Here is a 17,145-nt window from a genome sequence, read left to right as displayed (position 1 = left end):
TGAGTTGGGATTTTTCTCCTGATTATTCTTTTAAGTCACTTCCCTGTGAAACATTTTTTTTCCTACTTTTCTTCTACATTTGTTCAAAGAATATATATATGTGATATATGTATGCATATAAACATGTGTGTATACATATATACATGCATATGTGTAGATGATAAATCTTTGTTTAAAAATTACATGCCAGGGGCAGAGCCAAGATGGCAGAGTGAAAGCAGTGACTTGCTTGAGTTCTCCCCCAAACCCCTCCAAATACCTATAAAAATAGCTCTAAACAAATTCTAAGGCAGCAGAACCCACAAAAAGACAGAGTGAAACAAATTTCCAGCCCAAGACAACCCGGATGATTGATCAGAAAGGTGTATCATGCCGGGCTGGGACCTGAGTGCAGGGCAGCGTGGGCATGCAGGCCACAGCGAACCTGGAGCAGGCCTCAGAGGACTGAATCGCGGGCAGCTGTGGTGGTTTCCAGACTCCTCAATCCACCAAGGCCAAAGACAATTTAGAAGGTCAGTGGGAAAAGTCTGTTTCTACGGTGCTGAGAGAGGAAGATGGGGTCTCAGCTCTAGTTCCCCAAGAATGTGACACTGGGGTGGGCCGAGCTTCCCGAGCTTCTGGCCCACAGACTGAGGGGGAATCGAGTGGCTGATCAGAGGGGGACTGCAGGGATCTCTCTGCTGGTGCTGAGGCAGGAATCTCTTGCTTTGCCCATGCTTGGATCTGGGTCACATTTCTGGACAGGGGTCCTGGGGTAAGGAGGAGCGCTGGCACGGTGGAGCTTGTAGTGGCTGTAGACAGGAAACCTTCATCACAGTTCCAGGACAGAAAGGAGTGCTTGTGGTCACTAATAGACCAGAGCACAGGCCAGGAAAGGAGTAAACACCTTGCCCCTTATCATACCACCTTGCAAGAACTGAAAATTTACAGGTCCCTACAAGTATCTCTGAAAACAGCTATATAAACCCCCGAAGCTTGGGACAGTACATTCTCCACATTGGAAGCAGACTCTTACCTTAACAAAGAGTTTAAAACTCAAGTAATTGGCCGGGATCATGAGCAAGCAGCACAAAAAGAGTCAGACTATATTATCTTACTTTGGTGACAAAGAAGATCAAAATACACAACCAGAAGAAGACAACAAAGTCAGAGCTCCTACATCCAAAGCCTCCAAGAAAAATATGAATCAGTCCCAGGCCTTGGAAGAGCTCAAAAGGGATTTTGAGAAACAAGTAAGGGAAGCAGAGGAAAAACTGGGAAGAGAAATGAGAGTGATGCAAGAAAATCATGAAAAACAAGTCAACAGCTTGCTAAAGGAGACCCAAAAAATACTGAAGAAAATAACACCTTAAAAAAGAGCCTAACCCAAATGGCAAAAGAGGTCCAAAAATCCAATGAGGAGAAGAATGCCCTAAAAAGAAAAATTGGCCAAATGGAAAAGGAAGTCCAAAAGATTACTGAAGAAAATACTTCCTTAAAAATTAGAATAGAGCAATTGGAAGCTAGTGACTTTATGAGAAATCAAGACATTGTAAAACAAATCCAAAAGAATGAAAAAATAGAAGAGATGTGAAATATCTCATTGGAAAAACAACTGACCTGGAAAATAGATCCAGGAGAGAGAATTTAAAAATTATTGGACTATCTGAAAGCCATGATCAAAAAAAGAACCTAGACATCATCTTTCAAGAAATTATCAAGGAAAACTGCCCTGATATAGTAGAACCAGAGGGCAAAATAGAAATTGAAAGAATCCACAGATCTCCTCCTGAAAGAGATCCCCAAAGGAAAACTCCTAGGAATATTGTAGCCAAATTCCAGAGTTCCCAGGTCAAGGAGAAAATATTACAAGCTGCCAGAAAGAAACAATTCAAGTATGGTGGAAACACAATCAGGATAACACAAGATTTAGCAGCTTCTACATTAAAGGACCATAGGGCATGGAATATAATATTCCAGAGGGCAAAGGAGATAGGATTAGAACCAAGAATCACCTACCCAGGAAAACTGAGTATAATCCTTGGGGGAATGGTCATTCAGTGAAATAGAGGACTTTCAAGCATTCTTGATGAAAAGACCAGAGCTGAATAGAAAATTTGACTTTCAAATATAAGACTCAAGTGGAACATGAAGAGGTAAACAGGAAAGAAAATCATAAGAAACTTATTAAGGTTGAACTGTTCACATTCCTGCATGGAAAGATGATATTTATAATTCATGAGACCTTTGTCAGTATTAGGGTAGTTGGAGGAAAAAAATTATATGTACATATAGGTAGACAGACAGACAGACAGACAGACAGACAGACAGACAGATAGATAGATAGACAGACAGACAGACAGACAGACAGACAGACAGACAGACAGACAGATAGACAGATAGATAGATAGATAGATAGATAGATAGATAGACAGATAGATAGAGGGCACAGGGTGAGTTGAAGATTAAGGGGTCATATCTGGAGAATAAAATTAAGGGATGAGAGAGGATTATATTCGGAGAAGAAGAAAGGGAGAGGTAGAATGGGGTAAATTATCTCACAAAAAAACCCCCAGAAAATAAGATGCTCTTACAGTGGAGGGAAAATGGGGGAAGGTGAGAGGGAATGAGTGAATCTTATTCTCATAGGATTTGGCTTATGGAGGGAATAACATACACATTCAATTGGGTAAGGAAATCTGTCTTACCCTACAGGAAAATAGGGAGAGAAGGGGACAAGAGAGCAGGGGGGTGATAGAGAGGAGGGCAGATTGGGAAAGGGGGTAATCAGAAGCAAATATTTCTGAAGAGGGACAGGGTCAAAAGAAAGAATAAAATAAATGGGAGGGCAGGATAGGATTAAGGGAAATAGAGTTAGTTTTTAACAACATGTCTACTATGGAAGTGTTTTGCATAACTGCACATGTATAATCTATATTGAGTTGCTTGCCTTTTCAATGAGGATGGGTGGGGAGGGAGGAAGGGAGAAGATTTGAAACCTAAAGTTTTAAAAACATGTTTAAAAAATATGTTTTCACCTGCTACTGGGAAATAAGAAATACAGGAAATGGGGTACAGAAGTCTGTCCTTCCCTACAGGAAAACAGAAGGGGAAGGGGATAAGAGAAGGGGGGAAGAGATAGAAGAGAGAACAGACTAAAGGAAGGGATATTCAGAATACATGCCATCTTGGGGTGGGGGAGGGGTGAGATGGGGTGAAAATTTGGAACTCAAAATCTTGTGGAAGGAAATATTTTAAACTGAAAATAAATAAATTTATATATTAAAAAATTACATGCTGTTTTCTTTAAATTTGATTTTAAATATTCTAAAGAAAGAGGGCTTGAGTGCTTCAAGAAAGTCCTTTGAGTCACTGTGCCCATCATTAAATCTGAGTTCCAGACTTCTAGAAGCCTACAGGGTTTAGTTATTGAACTAATGTTGTTTTGATTTCCTCTGATTTTTGTGATGGGGAGAGTAAAGTGAATTGCTGAAGCTGACCACCAGGGAAGCCTTTGATGGAATTGTAAACATGAATACTAGGGGTACAATTTTCTTTTGCTCTTCTTGGCATTCCATGGGAAAGAAATATGGAAGATGCAGGGTCCAGGAGGTGGGTCACTTAGGAAAACTTTCTTTGGAAATTGTTAGGCAGAAAGCTGTTTTGCTAAGGAGAAGTTCACAGGTTGAAATCTACCTGTAAGGGCTTTTGAGAGCAGACTGTTCTGAAGCACTGGAGTCAGTGTCAGGATGATATACTTACACCTGAGGGTTTTCATTTCTATGAAGATTAGAGATGGGTATTTCTGCCTACCCACAGGAGATAAACTCAAGATTAATGTAAGTGGTTGATTAAAGATAGTGATTACACTTATTTTTAATTTCTGTAAATTGTGATCAGGAAGAGTTGTTAGGGATCATCTAGCATCATTTTGAAGATAAAGAAAATGGAGGCCAAAAGAGGATGAGTAGCACATCAGAGATTGTAAACAGAGTACACAGAATTTGAACCCAGGCCCTCCAACTAAACCTAGCACTGTTCTCACTCCATCACCTTCTCCCCTCCCCCCCAAGATGAATGAGAGTACAGAAAATAAACTCAGTTTAAAAATATTGCAGAAGATGATGGTTAAAGATTATGAGCATCCTAAACCCAGCACCCCCCAAAAAAAAAACCTCATTGGAAGGAAAAATAGTTCATCCTAAGCTTGGCAAAAGAGCCAAGTTAGATCAACCCAAAGATGAAATGGTGAAAATGAAAGGAAGACAACAAATAGACAAAAAAAAACCAGAAAAGATCTATTTAGATTTATAGAACAAACTGTTCTCTCCATCAACAGTGAGGCCACCATGTTTAGACCCTTACATGATATTCCATGATGTGCTTCCTAAGGACATAGAAATGTCATTTGAAAAAGATAGGAAGAGCAGCTGGACTAACCCAAGAGGACATCTGTGGTGGAAGAAATCCAATTTTAAGTGTTGAGGCATTAAGATCATCAGTCAATAAAGATTTAAGAGCCTATTATGTGCCAAGCAGTGTTCTAGGCATAGCTGTATCTCCAGGAATATGAAGATAAGACTGTCCCTGCCCTCTAGAAGCTCCCAATATTTGGGAGGGAAGACAACATTAAAAAGGACATCGAAAAGGAGGGGGCAGGAAAGAAGGCACCTGGCATGAGGGGTATGGTACGTGATAGGAAATGAAGAGTTGACTGCACCCAAGGAGCCTTCTTTAAATGAAGGCTTTGGGAAGAATTCTTTGCTCTGTTATCTGGCCTTCTAATCAGAGTGCAAGGGAAGTGAAGGGTACTGAAGAACTGTGAGTACCAAAGCTGATTAAATCTCATAGCATGAGGAATTTGTTGGTGATAGATTTCCTGGGGGGCTGATCATGATGCAGTCCAATCCAAGGAGTGAAGTTGGTAGAAAATGAGATGTTTGAGAGAAGGGAGGAATTAAAGACTTGGGGAAAAGCTCAGATCTTATTATTGCCTCGCCCCAACAGGTGGCCAACAAAGTATCAGTAACCATGAACCCACAGTCCTCCTGCCCTATCGCTACAAGTTTTTTTTTGAGAAAATCTACTCATACATCAGAGGCATCCTTGATGATGGATAAGAATGGAACAGGTAAACTTTTGAGCCTGATTTTGGACAACAGAACATGTCTTTACAGTCTGAAAGGTAGACAATAGGAGATCCCACTGTTTGTTACTGGTTGCTTTAAAAAAAAAGCATTTGATTTTGTATGGCAAAATGTTGCCTCAAAGGCTGTCTTTCAACAAGGTGTCTCCCACACACGTCAAAGTCATCAAAAGATTCCTTGAAAGATGTAACAACAGAACACTCTCTGACGACTCTCTGATTGGAACTATCAAGACAGGCATAGATAGGGAGACATCTGTTTGCCAAAGGTATTTGCCCGTCATGGAGATTTCCCAGTGCAGAATCCAAGTGGAAAAGAGATTTTTTTCCCCCAGAGATTATGAGGTTCCTGTTCATCGGGGACATCGTGGTGGCTGTATTAAGCCCTGGAGCATTACAGAACCTTCTCACTGAGATCCAGGATCACTCAGAGGAACTAAGGCTGCATCTCCATATGGTAAAAACAAGGTGAATGAAAGATGTGTGCTGTCCAAGCTTTGATATAGTCACATGGACAACCCAAGACGCTCTTCTATCAGCACATTCGTCTTGGACCGGTACTGAGCACGGGGAATGGATTGGGACCAAAAGTAGATAGCGGAAGAGTCAGTGGGATAGGAAGTTATACGGTAATTGTCATGACTTCAAGCTTCGAGAAACAAAGCTCATCTCTTCCATGTCAATATTCTGGTGATACTGAATTACAAGTTCATGGAACACCATAAAGTTGTGGACCACTCAAAGGGCAATGGAGAGGCATGCAGTGAGTACAAAAAGACTGCACCATGTCAAGAAAGAATTATGCTAGAAGAGCAGTATAAAGGATTCCATCAGAGAAACGCACGATAGGAAAAGGAGGTGAGCTGGCCATAGAACGAAAGCAAATCCATCAGCTCTGTTGGCGTGTATACAATATGAACGTAGGCACAGGAAGATGCCAAACGGGTTGAGGGGACTTTCTAGGCAGGCTTTACAGGAGGATGTGAACAAGAATTGCAAAGGATAGGTGAGCAGGAATAGGTCGGGTTCTCTGCCACTAGAGGAAGCTCCCACTTCCATGAGATTTCTGATCCATGAGAAACCATGATCCTTAAAAAAAAATCAGGGTTGGGCAATTGTTATTTTTGCCTTTTTAATAAAGGCTTTTAAGATCTAGAACAAGTATATCATACAATTTCACTCAAGGATCCACAGCTGTGGGAGGCCAAGCTGTTGGGGTCCATATGACAAGGGATGGCTGCCATGGAAGGTGGCGGCTACAGATGATGACAGCTGGTAGGCAGAAGATGGGGGAGGAAAGAAACAGCCACCAGAGCAGCAGACTCACAAAATCGAATTTGCCAAGTGTGAGCTAATGCCGTGTCTTCTCAAACTCTTCCCCTCCAGGAAGTCTTCTCTGACTCGCCAATAAGCTGATGGAATTTATCCTGCATTGGCACCCAGGCCAACCTCAAATTCTTAATTTCTACATCTGAAGCCTCACACCTCCACTCAACATTTAATTACTGAGAGGCTCTGTGACGGGGATGGTCTTTCTTTGTGTGCTTTATAAACTGCATACACCTATGGCCTCTTAGAGGCTAATCCATTAGTGGCATTGCCCATTTTATATTGGGAGTTCCCAGAAGGCAGGGGTCCATACCTGTTCCCCTCCCCCACTTTGTACAGTGGGATTAAACTCATGTGGGATAAATAAGACGCAATGGAAAGAACATTGAATTTATAGTCAGAAGACGTGCGTTCAGATCCTGTTTTCACCACATACTACTGGGTAATGCTAGGCAAGTCACTTAACCTCTTTCATTCTCAGTTCCTCATCTGTAAAATGGGGGGTGGGGGTGGCTCCCAGCTCTAAATTAATGATCTTAGGCTTTTTCTGGAAAACGGTAGTTTCTAAATTCTAAGACATCACGGAGCTTATGTCTACACAATGCTTGGCCAACTCATTGGGGAATGGAAGAGGGAGGGTATGGGAGTGGGTTTGTTAAACCAATTAATTGATATCATCTAAATAAATAACTGGGGTGGCTAGGTGGTACAGTGAATAGAGTATGGGCCTGGAGTTGGGAAGACATCTTTCCACGTTACAGTCTAGCCTCAGACACTTACTAGCTGTGTGACCCTGGGCAAGTCACTTAACCCTGTTTGCCTCAGTTTCCTCATCTGTTAAAATAAACTAGAGAATGAAATGGCAAACCATGACAGTATCTTTGCCAAGAAAGCCCCAAATGGGCTCATGAAGAGTCAGACAGGACTGAAACAACTGAACAAGTGATTAACTGAATGTTTCTTCTTTTCAACCATTTAGACAAAACCAAAATTAGCTGAGGCCATGTTTTGGGGGCCAGATTCTGGGTGTGGAAACTAGACACTCCTCTGTAAGAGTTTCAGAGAATTCCCTGGGGCACTGAGCATTTAAGTGACTTGCCTGTCACCTAGTCCGTATGTGTCAAAGGCAGGCCTTGAACTCAGGTCCTGAGTCTTCCTGGCTTCAAAGCCAACAAACCCTCTATCTGCTTTGCCACAGCTGGATATGTAAAAAATAAAAACAAAGAAAAGTGGATTCTCTCTCAGAACGGGGATAACTTTCCCTCTCAATACATACACACACACAATTTCATGTACAGATTTTGCTATCTTCATGCTACAAAAAATGACCAAGCTTTACGTCCTCAGGTCCCAACATCAGAGTTTGCCCCCATGTTGTCTGTCCCACAGATTCAGCTGCAGAGTGGTGACAGGCTCGGGCTCCTGGGTGAGCAAGGACGCGCTGGGCTGTGATCCTGCACCGCCTGGAGGGGTGCGATATCGATTGAAGCATGTTCTCTGTGTGTCATGTGTCAAGGATGATATGTCAGCCAATCACCCCTGAAAACCATTGGAGGATCATTTCCAAATAGTGGCCTAATTATGAATGAATGCACAGCAGCATTACTAAAGAGCATCCCGCTGGCCAGCCCTGTAGCAGGCCAGGACGGCTTTCTGCATTGGCTAACAGGCTACGAAAGGCAACGACAGAAAGGGAATTGGGCATCCTAAACGGAGATCTGGACTTCACATGATCTCCACTCTTCCTGTCACTTCTGTGGGAGCTCAGGAAACATTTCATGAAGCCCTTCCAGTTGGGGAAACAGAACAAACAGGTTAAAGCCACAGGAGAATATTTTCATTGGTGCATCACTAATGTAAGACTCCTCAAGGGCAGGGATTTTCAATTTTTTTTTTTTTGGCTTTTGTATCCTCAGTATCTATGTAGCACAGTCCCTGGTACGTAGAAGGTGCTTAAACTCAGTTCAAATCCAGCCTTAGATACGTACTAGCTGTGAGACCCTGGGCAAGTCACTTAACCTTTGTCTGCCTCAGTTTCCTGTCTCTGAAATGGGGAGATATAACAACGGCTATTTCTCAAGATTGGCATGAAGATCAAAGAGCATATTTGTAATGTCCTTAGCACGGTGCCTGGCATATAGTGGGTGCTACATAAATGTTAGCCACTATTGTCCTCATTGTCATCTTGTTGAGTTGAACTTTTCCAGCTGGGATCTCCCTCTGATGTAGATCTGACTCCCTTCCACGTGCTCCAAGTGATTCTTTTCCATTTCTTTCCCATGGAGCACCTCCCCCAAGGCTCTGAAGGTCTTCTTCTTTTTAGGAAGTGAATCTGAGTTGTTTTATTCCAACACATACAGAATGCAGAGGAGATGAAATCTGATTTCCAGTTGTATAAGCAACTAACCATGGGATAAGCAGAAGAAAACAGACAATCCAAACAAGGATGACAACAAGTAAATGATAACAATTACAAAACAATTACAAAACCATCTTTAAGATGGCATCTCGGAGCAGTCCTTGGGCTGTATTGGGGAAGTCCTTCCTGTTAGAGAGACTGAAGGTTCATATGCTTTCCAATTTTTGTTTCTATTTTGTTTGTCTTGGAATCTTTGATCATCTCATGGCTACCAGTGAAACCCCAAGGCTGCCATCAATGGACATTCTTATATTCACTATGGCTGTTCTACAACCTTTTCCAGTCTTTCTTAAAACTGTAGAATGGTGGATATGAGAGGGAGCAAAGAGACTGCCTAGTCCAAGCTCATCTTATGTATGAGGAAGTAGATGTTCAGAGAGGTAAAGGTCACACAGGAAATCAGGGGCGGAGCCAGTTCTCAAGGCCAGTCCTCCTTAGCTTCCACCTGTCTGTTGCTCTCCCAAGTCACTAAGGTATTGCCACTATTGTGATAGTGTCATCAATACCATTGATACTGCTACTAATAACATGACAGTCAGCTCATACCTTCAGGTGTCTTTTTTGTTTTCTTTTTTGGTGAGGCAATCAGGATTAAGTGACTTGCCCAAGATCACAGCTAGTAAGTGTCAAGTGTCTGGGGCCAGATTTGAACTCAGGTCCTCCCGACTCCAAGGCCGTAGCTTTATCCCCTTTGCCACCTAGCTGCTCCTCATATGTCTTTCTATGGCAGTTTCCAGGGCCACCCACAATTTGACAGAGTTTAGCCTCCAGAAAGCAAATATTATAATGGAACAAATATTCCCGTGAATGGAATTTGTGATATATAGAAAAATATCACCCAAAGACAGAGAATAAATATTTGAAATGCTTCTTTCAGATGTAATATGTGGTCTTCATTTGGGCAAAATTAAGATGGATGAAGAAGTCTGATTGTGAGTAGGCTTTAAATAATACTGTCAAAGGAAGGAAAAACTTGAGAAGTGACTCATGCTTTCTCCTCCCTCAAATTATTTATCTGTTTACACGTTGTCTCTGAATAATGATAATAGTAATAGGGATAATCAGACATACATATCCATCCACATCACATTAAGGTTTACAAGGGACTTTGCATACGTTGTCCCCAGTGATGCTCATAACCCAGTGAAGTATGTGCTTTTATTATTATCCCCATTTTAGAGATGAGGAAACTGAATCTGACTTGCCCAGGGTGACATACCTAATGGTATCCATGTCAGGATTCGAACTCAAGTCTTTCTGCTTCCAAGTTCAATGCTCTAGCTCCTTGAGGTCAGGGAGCCATTTGTTATTTTTGCTTTTGTATAAACAGTCTCAGCCCGACTACCTTAAATGTATAGGAGGCACTTAATAAAAGCTTTTCAGTTTGATTTGTCCACTCATTGTCTGGAGCTCAAGTCTCCTGCATTTGCCGGACAAATGACCTCAGCCACATTACTTGCATTGCCACTAGGCTGCTGTTTCTGAGAAAGAGTTTGGCTCAGAGAGAGCCCTTATTCACTGAACTCATGAAGTCACATAAAGAGAACTAGCAATCCTTAGGTAGCTAGGTGGCAGCAGTAGGTAGACCAGAGTTGGGAAGACCCGAGTTCAAATCCTGGCTCAAATACTGTTGTGTGACCCCGGGAATACTGCTTTAACCTCTGCCTGCCTCAGTTTCTCCATCTGTAAAATAAAGATAATAGCTCCTAATTTGCAGGGTTGTTGTAAGGAGAAAATAAGGTAATGTTGGTAAATATTTTGCAAGTCTTAAAGCACTATAAAAATACTAGCTATTATTTAGAGATTAGTCCAGGAATAAAAAATACCATCTGAAGTTGATGAATATAGGAATAGGCCATACCTATTTATGCTCATGGCATCTCCTTCCATTGAAACAGGAGCTCCTTTACAGCAAGGGTTGCTTTCACTTGTTCTTTGAAGGCCCAGAACCGAGCACGATGCTCAACACTCAGTAGGTGTTTAATAAAGCTGTGATTGTGGTTGATTAATTGAAGATGGAACATGAGGAATCTGGAAAAAAAATTTAAAATGGGATAGATATAACTCAGACTTATCTAGCACTTTATGAAATAGCTATACTATGCAAAAGTCTTTTTCTTTTTTTGTCACAACCACCATGAGTTACAGTTAACATAATTATCTATTTTACAGATGGGGAAACTGAGACTTTGAAGTCACTTGCCCATGGTCACACCATTAATGGTGACCACTGCTTAGATCTGATCAGAGCTCAGCCTATGTTTTTTCCCCTCACTGATTCATCCCAACAGTAGATGTTAACCAGACATTGGTTTCCAAGGCAATACAGCTATAGTGGCAAATGGTGAGCCAGCCCAGAAGGAAGAAAGAAAAGGATGGCTTTGTTTAGTCTGGTGAATGATGGTTTGATGGAAAGAAGTGGAAGAAAGTCAGAGTAACCAACAATTGACAAACAGAGTGCTGTTCTGATAACTGTTTAACATCCAGGTCCTCCCTTCCCCTAATGTTCCTGCAACACACATTTCAATGTTTAATCTACATTAACATTTGTCATTTTAAGTCTAGAAAATCAACAACAAAAATTAATCAAACCCTATTTTATAGCATTTGTCCATTTTTAAGATATAAATGATTACACTGAAATTTTAACAATAGGCTCTTAGGACCTGTTTGAACTGACTTTATCACACCCTCAGATACTCTCTGACTTTGAAAGCCAGTGCTAAGTTTTACATGCCTACAAAGAAAAAATATAACCCACGGCTCAAAACTGCAGCTTTGGGCTACCGAGCACCAGGTTTGATCTTGAAGCCATTTCCTCAACAACTCCTTTTGCCTAACCCAGAAGCAGTAAGCATCTAGCAGCTATGCTATGCTGAAGGGAAAAGATGGAATGCTGGGAAAGATAGAATACAGGCTGGAAGGGAACATGCTCACACAAGCCAACACTCTGGAGAGAAGGAGGGGGCGGAGAAACTCTAGCAGTCTTCCTCACTAAGGTTCTCCCTGGAAACATCAGAATCCGACTCATTTCTAGGTCTCCCTTGAAAGCAACAGGTTCAAAAAGCAAGAACAGATTTGTATTAAAAATGCATATAAAGAAAAAGGAGGGACTAGCATTTAACACAGTGCCAAGCACATATTAGGTGCTTAACGTTTGTTGACTAACTAGCATTTTAACTTGTTTAGAAGGTGACCATTTACAGCCTATCTCTCAATGAAGGTTGTTTCTTCCCTAGCCCTCTGGGTCTCAGACACATAGCTCTCTCACAAGTAACTCACAATACTAATGGGCAAAGTCCCAGTATGGTTAAGAATGGTGAGTATCTTCCCATCCAGTTTGCCTTCTGCCTTTCTCCATTCTTGGTCATGCATAGAGCTGTCAAATTTAACAGCTTTCAGAACCCTGAACACGGCTCATGAATCTTTGGCATTTGCTTGGTAGATGCTACCTTCGTCTTTGTTCTGTTAATGGCTGATTCTTTGGTTCGCCTTAACCCAGGAGCACCTCAACCCAGGAGCACCTCTTTCCCAGAAGCCTTTACAACTGACTTTTTAACGCACATGTGCCCTGGGGCTTCTCTTCTATCCCAAGCATTGGGGGAGCAAAGGCCCAAATCCTTTTGGAACTTGCCAGACGCTTTGGCCCATGCCTCCTCTTTGCACGCGTCTGCAACATCACTTACATAATAATGTGTTTGAAGGGACAATTCAAATAGATGCTTCTTATCAAAAGTGAGACTTCTGATTTTGAAAAGCCAAATAAGCAAGTATATTTATTTTTCAAGGCAGAAAACCCCAAAGCTCAGGATTATGGGAGGCTACCTTGTGGAGTCGACTTGGAAAAGAATTATTAGCAGAAGTCATTTGTAGCTTTCTTTCCTGAGATTAGCGATCCTAAGACTTTTCCTCAATTTTCAGACTGTGCTCTAATTCAGTGTAACTGCTTACATTTTCAGACACATATTCGAAGTGTTATATTTTTTATTCCCCCCTTCCCATCATTTCTTCTTCCTTTCCTTTCCCTACCATATCTGGGTAAATCACAGGGATAGCATGTAATATTTTGATTTTCAGCTTAAATGGCCATGTTGTGGTCAGAGACTGCCCCAAATCTGAAATCCACAAAACTTTCCTTCCTTGCCTACTCTCTCCACCCCCTCCCCCATTTCCTTCAGCAATTTAGCACCTCTTTGTAAGTCACACATAGTGAAGACCCAGAAAGAGTTCTTAACACCCCTTTGGCAAATCACATGGAAGGCAGCTCAGTATTTTCTATTTTCAGTGCCTCGGGCAAGTTAGATTCCAAGCAGATAATACTCAGCCCAGAACCGAAGGGCATCATTGGAAAAAAAAAACTTCTCCCCTCTCCTCTCCTCAACTATCATCCTCGGGACAGATATACTGCAAAAAGTAAAAGAATCTAAGATTATATTTTCATGCAATAATGTAAAGAAACACATACTAAAAGAATTGTTTTGGAGTATTGTGTACACGTAATAGAAATTATTACAAAATTTTAAATATGTATAAAACACATATTTCATGTGGTATAGATTTTTATGTGTGTGTGTGTGTGTGTGTGTGTGTGTGTGTGTGTGTGAGTGATGAGCCGCTTTGGGAGTCTGGTGAAGCCTATGGACTCTTCCTATAGATAACATTTTAAAATTCATAAAATAAGGTACAAAAGAAATAAATTACTTCAAAATATAGTTATCAAAATACTTAAAAACCAAGTTCATGAATTTCAGGTTAAGAATCTTTGTCTTAGAAGAAAAAAAGTCACTTTGTTAAAAAAAACACAACCTAATATACTATGAGGCCATAGTTATTTTAGAATTATTCTTCCAATAAGATATTTAAATTGAAAAGATAAGTATTTTTAACAATATAAAAATTGTTTGAAGTTTCATGTGCAATCATCTTTTTTATTATACTACGTTATGGACATACTTGCTTTATTCCATAAATTAAAAATAAACTAAAAAGGTTTTATTGCTAAATGACTCTTTTCATTAATCAGCCTTGTTTGTAGTCAGCTTCAGTATCACCATATTCTTCACCAAAGTCCTCCTCAGATGCCTCATTATGGTCTGGAGGGCTTCCTGGGTTTTGAAAGGTTATACCAGAGAAGCAAAAGTTCTGGCAAGGTCCTACTGGGTGGGAAAGAGTTTGGGTTTGAGCCTGGTGAAAAACGGCAGCCTAGAAGACACCTGCAACAGCTGACACGTGCGTGGGCTTACCTTCTCACCTGCAGAGTCTTTATGAGATAATCACTGTATTTATCAAAGACATCTTCAATTGAAATGTGAGAAGGGAAGAGGCAGACTTTCACATGGAATTGTCTGCAGCAGAACAATCTTCACGGAGGCACAATTGACTGAAAGGCTGAGTCCTTAAGTTGCCTTTTTTCAGTGTCTACACTTTGTCTTCTTTTCTCCCGGCCCGCCACTTCTACCCCCCGGCAGGCACTGTTGTTAGTTGATGCCGCTTTGGGAACACAGCTACTGATGTCGATGGGAACCTACATTTTCTGAGCTTTTGAAACTGACGAGGCTATCCTTTGGTGGACTAAGGGGTTGTAGCGGACGTATGACGGCCCTGCTAGACTTACTCTCCACCCCTCGCACAGGCATGAGGACCTGCATCCTCAAGGCACTCCTAAGCCTGGAAGCCCCCAAAGCCCGCCTTCTGTGTTCAGATACCTTCTCTGATAGGCCCAGAGGTGTGCCGATTAACCAATCCCAATCTGTTTTTTTTGAGTAGCTCCAATGGCTGAAAGTAGTTACTCCTCTCCAGTTGATTAAGGACTTGATGGTACCTAGTTCATGCCTTTTATTCGATGATTAATTCTGTAACTCAAAGAGTCATTCTCACCTGTAAAAGGCATGAGGTTTTAGAGCACCTGATTACTTACAGTAATCGGGGCGGATGGTGTGAGACACCCCTCTTATGCAAGCATTCTACCTTCTACTACCCTTGTGCCTTTGCTAACGTATGGCATAATGCTGCTTTTTCTCCAACCGTCTGTTACGTCTTCTCCAACTGTCCCCCCCCCCCCCCCGCGTTGGTTTTCTCTTCGAAGTGTGTCTAATATTCTTTCTAGGGGAACGTCATTTTCCCTAATGACATGGAGAATTGTGGAGTGTTCTTCCAGTCCTAGGATACAGACCAACTTGTAGTTTGTGTATGAATAGAAACTCCCTGGGAGGCAGCTAGGTGGCTCAGTGGATAGAGGCTAAGTCTGGAGTCAGGAAGACCTGAGTTCAAATCCAGCCTCAAATACTTATTAGCTATATGATGGCTCTTCTCCTCAGCACCTATCTTCAGGTTGTTAAGAGGATCAAAAGAGATAATATGTGTGAAGCACTCAGCACAGTGTTTGGCACAGAGCAGGCATTTAAAGGCTTGTTTCCTCTCCTCCCTCCATACTTGCTTGAGGTGGTCTCACTGAGGCAGCACCCTTTACTGATCTTGGTAGGCAATAGCTGTGACAGATTATTTACCACACCTGTCTGCTCAGTCCTTTGAGGCCTAGTTTACTTACCTGGGCTTCCTACTTCTTTGGGGGATCAGAAAACACAATTTGTTCTGTCACTTTAAATTGATAGCAGTTTCCTACTATTCTCTAACACATAGAGAAGGAAACAGAGGTAAAGCTATAAGCAGAGATCCAGGGATCTAATTCGGGCTACCTACATTGTTTCTGCTTGCAAATCATCTCCAGAAGTCTCCCAGGACTTCTGATCCATTAGGTTCTCTGTCCCCACTAGGAGCATGAGTGGAAGGATAAATTTGCTTGGCAAATAGCCAACACAAGACATGAGTCCGTGAGACATTCAGAAGCAAATGGAATCTGACCCCAAAGTGGAAATCTAATTGTTAGATCTACCTATCTTGTCTCTGGTCTCCAAATGTGAACATAAGCTTCCCTGATCACTCCACTCTCTGACTAAATATGAAGGCTCATTAAAGGCCTTCTCTATCTCACTAACCCAGATGTTTTCAACCTTGTTGGTGTCATAGACCCCTTGGGCACTCTGGTGAATCCTATGGACTCCTTGTGAGAATAATATTTTTAAATGCACAAAATAAAAATACAGAGAATTACAAGGGAAGTGAAAGGCTAGTGAAAATAAGGATGTAATTTTATTCCCCATCCAAGTTCATGGTCCCTCTGAAATCTCTTCAAGGACCCCAGATTAAAAACTGCATAAATGATTCTTTGCTTAGACTGCAATTTTTGGCAGGTAAAGAGTTTGAATTCCCTTGTCTCTCCTGTGCCTGCTGGTATGCCAGAAGTACTGTGGCTGAGAGTGTAACTTGGTCATCTGACCTTGCATGTTCATGAATCAAGGATGGCTTTTGATATCACCTCCCTATTTATGAGAAAAACTGATGACAGAAAAATAATACCTTTCTATCCCACCACCATGGAAATTCAATCTGGCCAAGTCATTGCCATAGAAAATAATGGAAATATTGGCTTTCTGAATCTGAGTCTCAGCCTTTGCTTGAAGACCTTCAGGAATGAGGAACTCACTACCTCTAAAGGCATCCCATTCCCCTTTTGGATAACCCTAATTTTTAGGTCTCCCGACCCACGTACATCTGCCTCTCTGTGACTTCCCTTCAATCTTCTTTGTTCTTTTCTCTGGGGCAAAGAGAAGATATCTGTTTCTTCTTCTACATGGCCATCTTCACTTGCTTGAAGGAAATGATCATGTTCCCAGAGGCCTTCTCTTTTCCCAGGCTGCACATGCTAAGTTACTTCAGCGATGATCATAGGATATGAACTCAAGGTCCTCCTCGTCTCCCGGTCCTGTGCACCCTTCAACTTATCAGCTCTCCTTAATAAAGGTGGCCCCTCTTCCAGAACTTTTCTGGCCAGGGCAAAACTTCGAAAGGCAATGGCCTGACCTCCACGCTAGTATAAAACTTCGGCCATAAATAAAGATGCAAGTTCTCAAGAGTCTGAAACCAAAGACATTTTACCTGGCACCAGGGAACAGCAGACCTGGCTACCAGTTGAGGAATGTATGGCTGCTAATTTATTTTGACAAGTGTGGGCTTGGTTTAAATTATTTATGATAATGCTTCACAGTATATTTTGTAAAAGTAATGAAGTCTCAGAATGTCGGCCTTCGCCCCAGCTTTGAGCTTTGAAAGCTTCTTTGAAAAGAGAAGTGAGAATGCTGTGGATTCTTTCTAAAAAAAAAGTATAAAAATGCTGTTGGCTAACAAAGGAAAGAGTTAGTGTGGCCCTGTTGTA

The 17,145-nt window shown here is 41.6% G+C and overlaps 1 long non-coding RNA gene across 1 annotated transcript in view; it reads right to left on the bottom strand.

Moving 5' to 3' along the window:
• Positions 1 to 14,847, bottom strand: part of LOC144457508 (uncharacterized) — a 63,048-nt gene extending 48,201 nt beyond the window's left edge. The window contains exons 1-2 of the long non-coding RNA XR_013486861.1: positions 14,117 to 14,847; positions 10,735 to 10,904 (exon numbers count right to left, since the gene is read on the bottom strand). This is a non-coding gene — a long non-coding RNA (uncharacterized LOC144457508). The remainder of the gene's footprint in view (positions 1 to 10,734; positions 10,905 to 14,116) is intronic.
• Positions 14,848 to 17,145: the final 2,298 nt, after the last annotated feature.

The sequence above is a fragment of the Phascolarctos cinereus genome, unplaced genomic scaffold (assembly GCF_003287225.1).
Source record: "Phascolarctos cinereus isolate Bilbo 61053 unplaced genomic scaffold, phaCin_HiC Scaffold_1;HRSCAF=81, whole genome shotgun sequence".
NCBI lineage: Eukaryota > Metazoa > Chordata > Mammalia > Diprotodontia > Phascolarctidae > Phascolarctos > Phascolarctos cinereus.
This window is presented reverse-complemented; position numbering and strand designations above follow the sequence as displayed.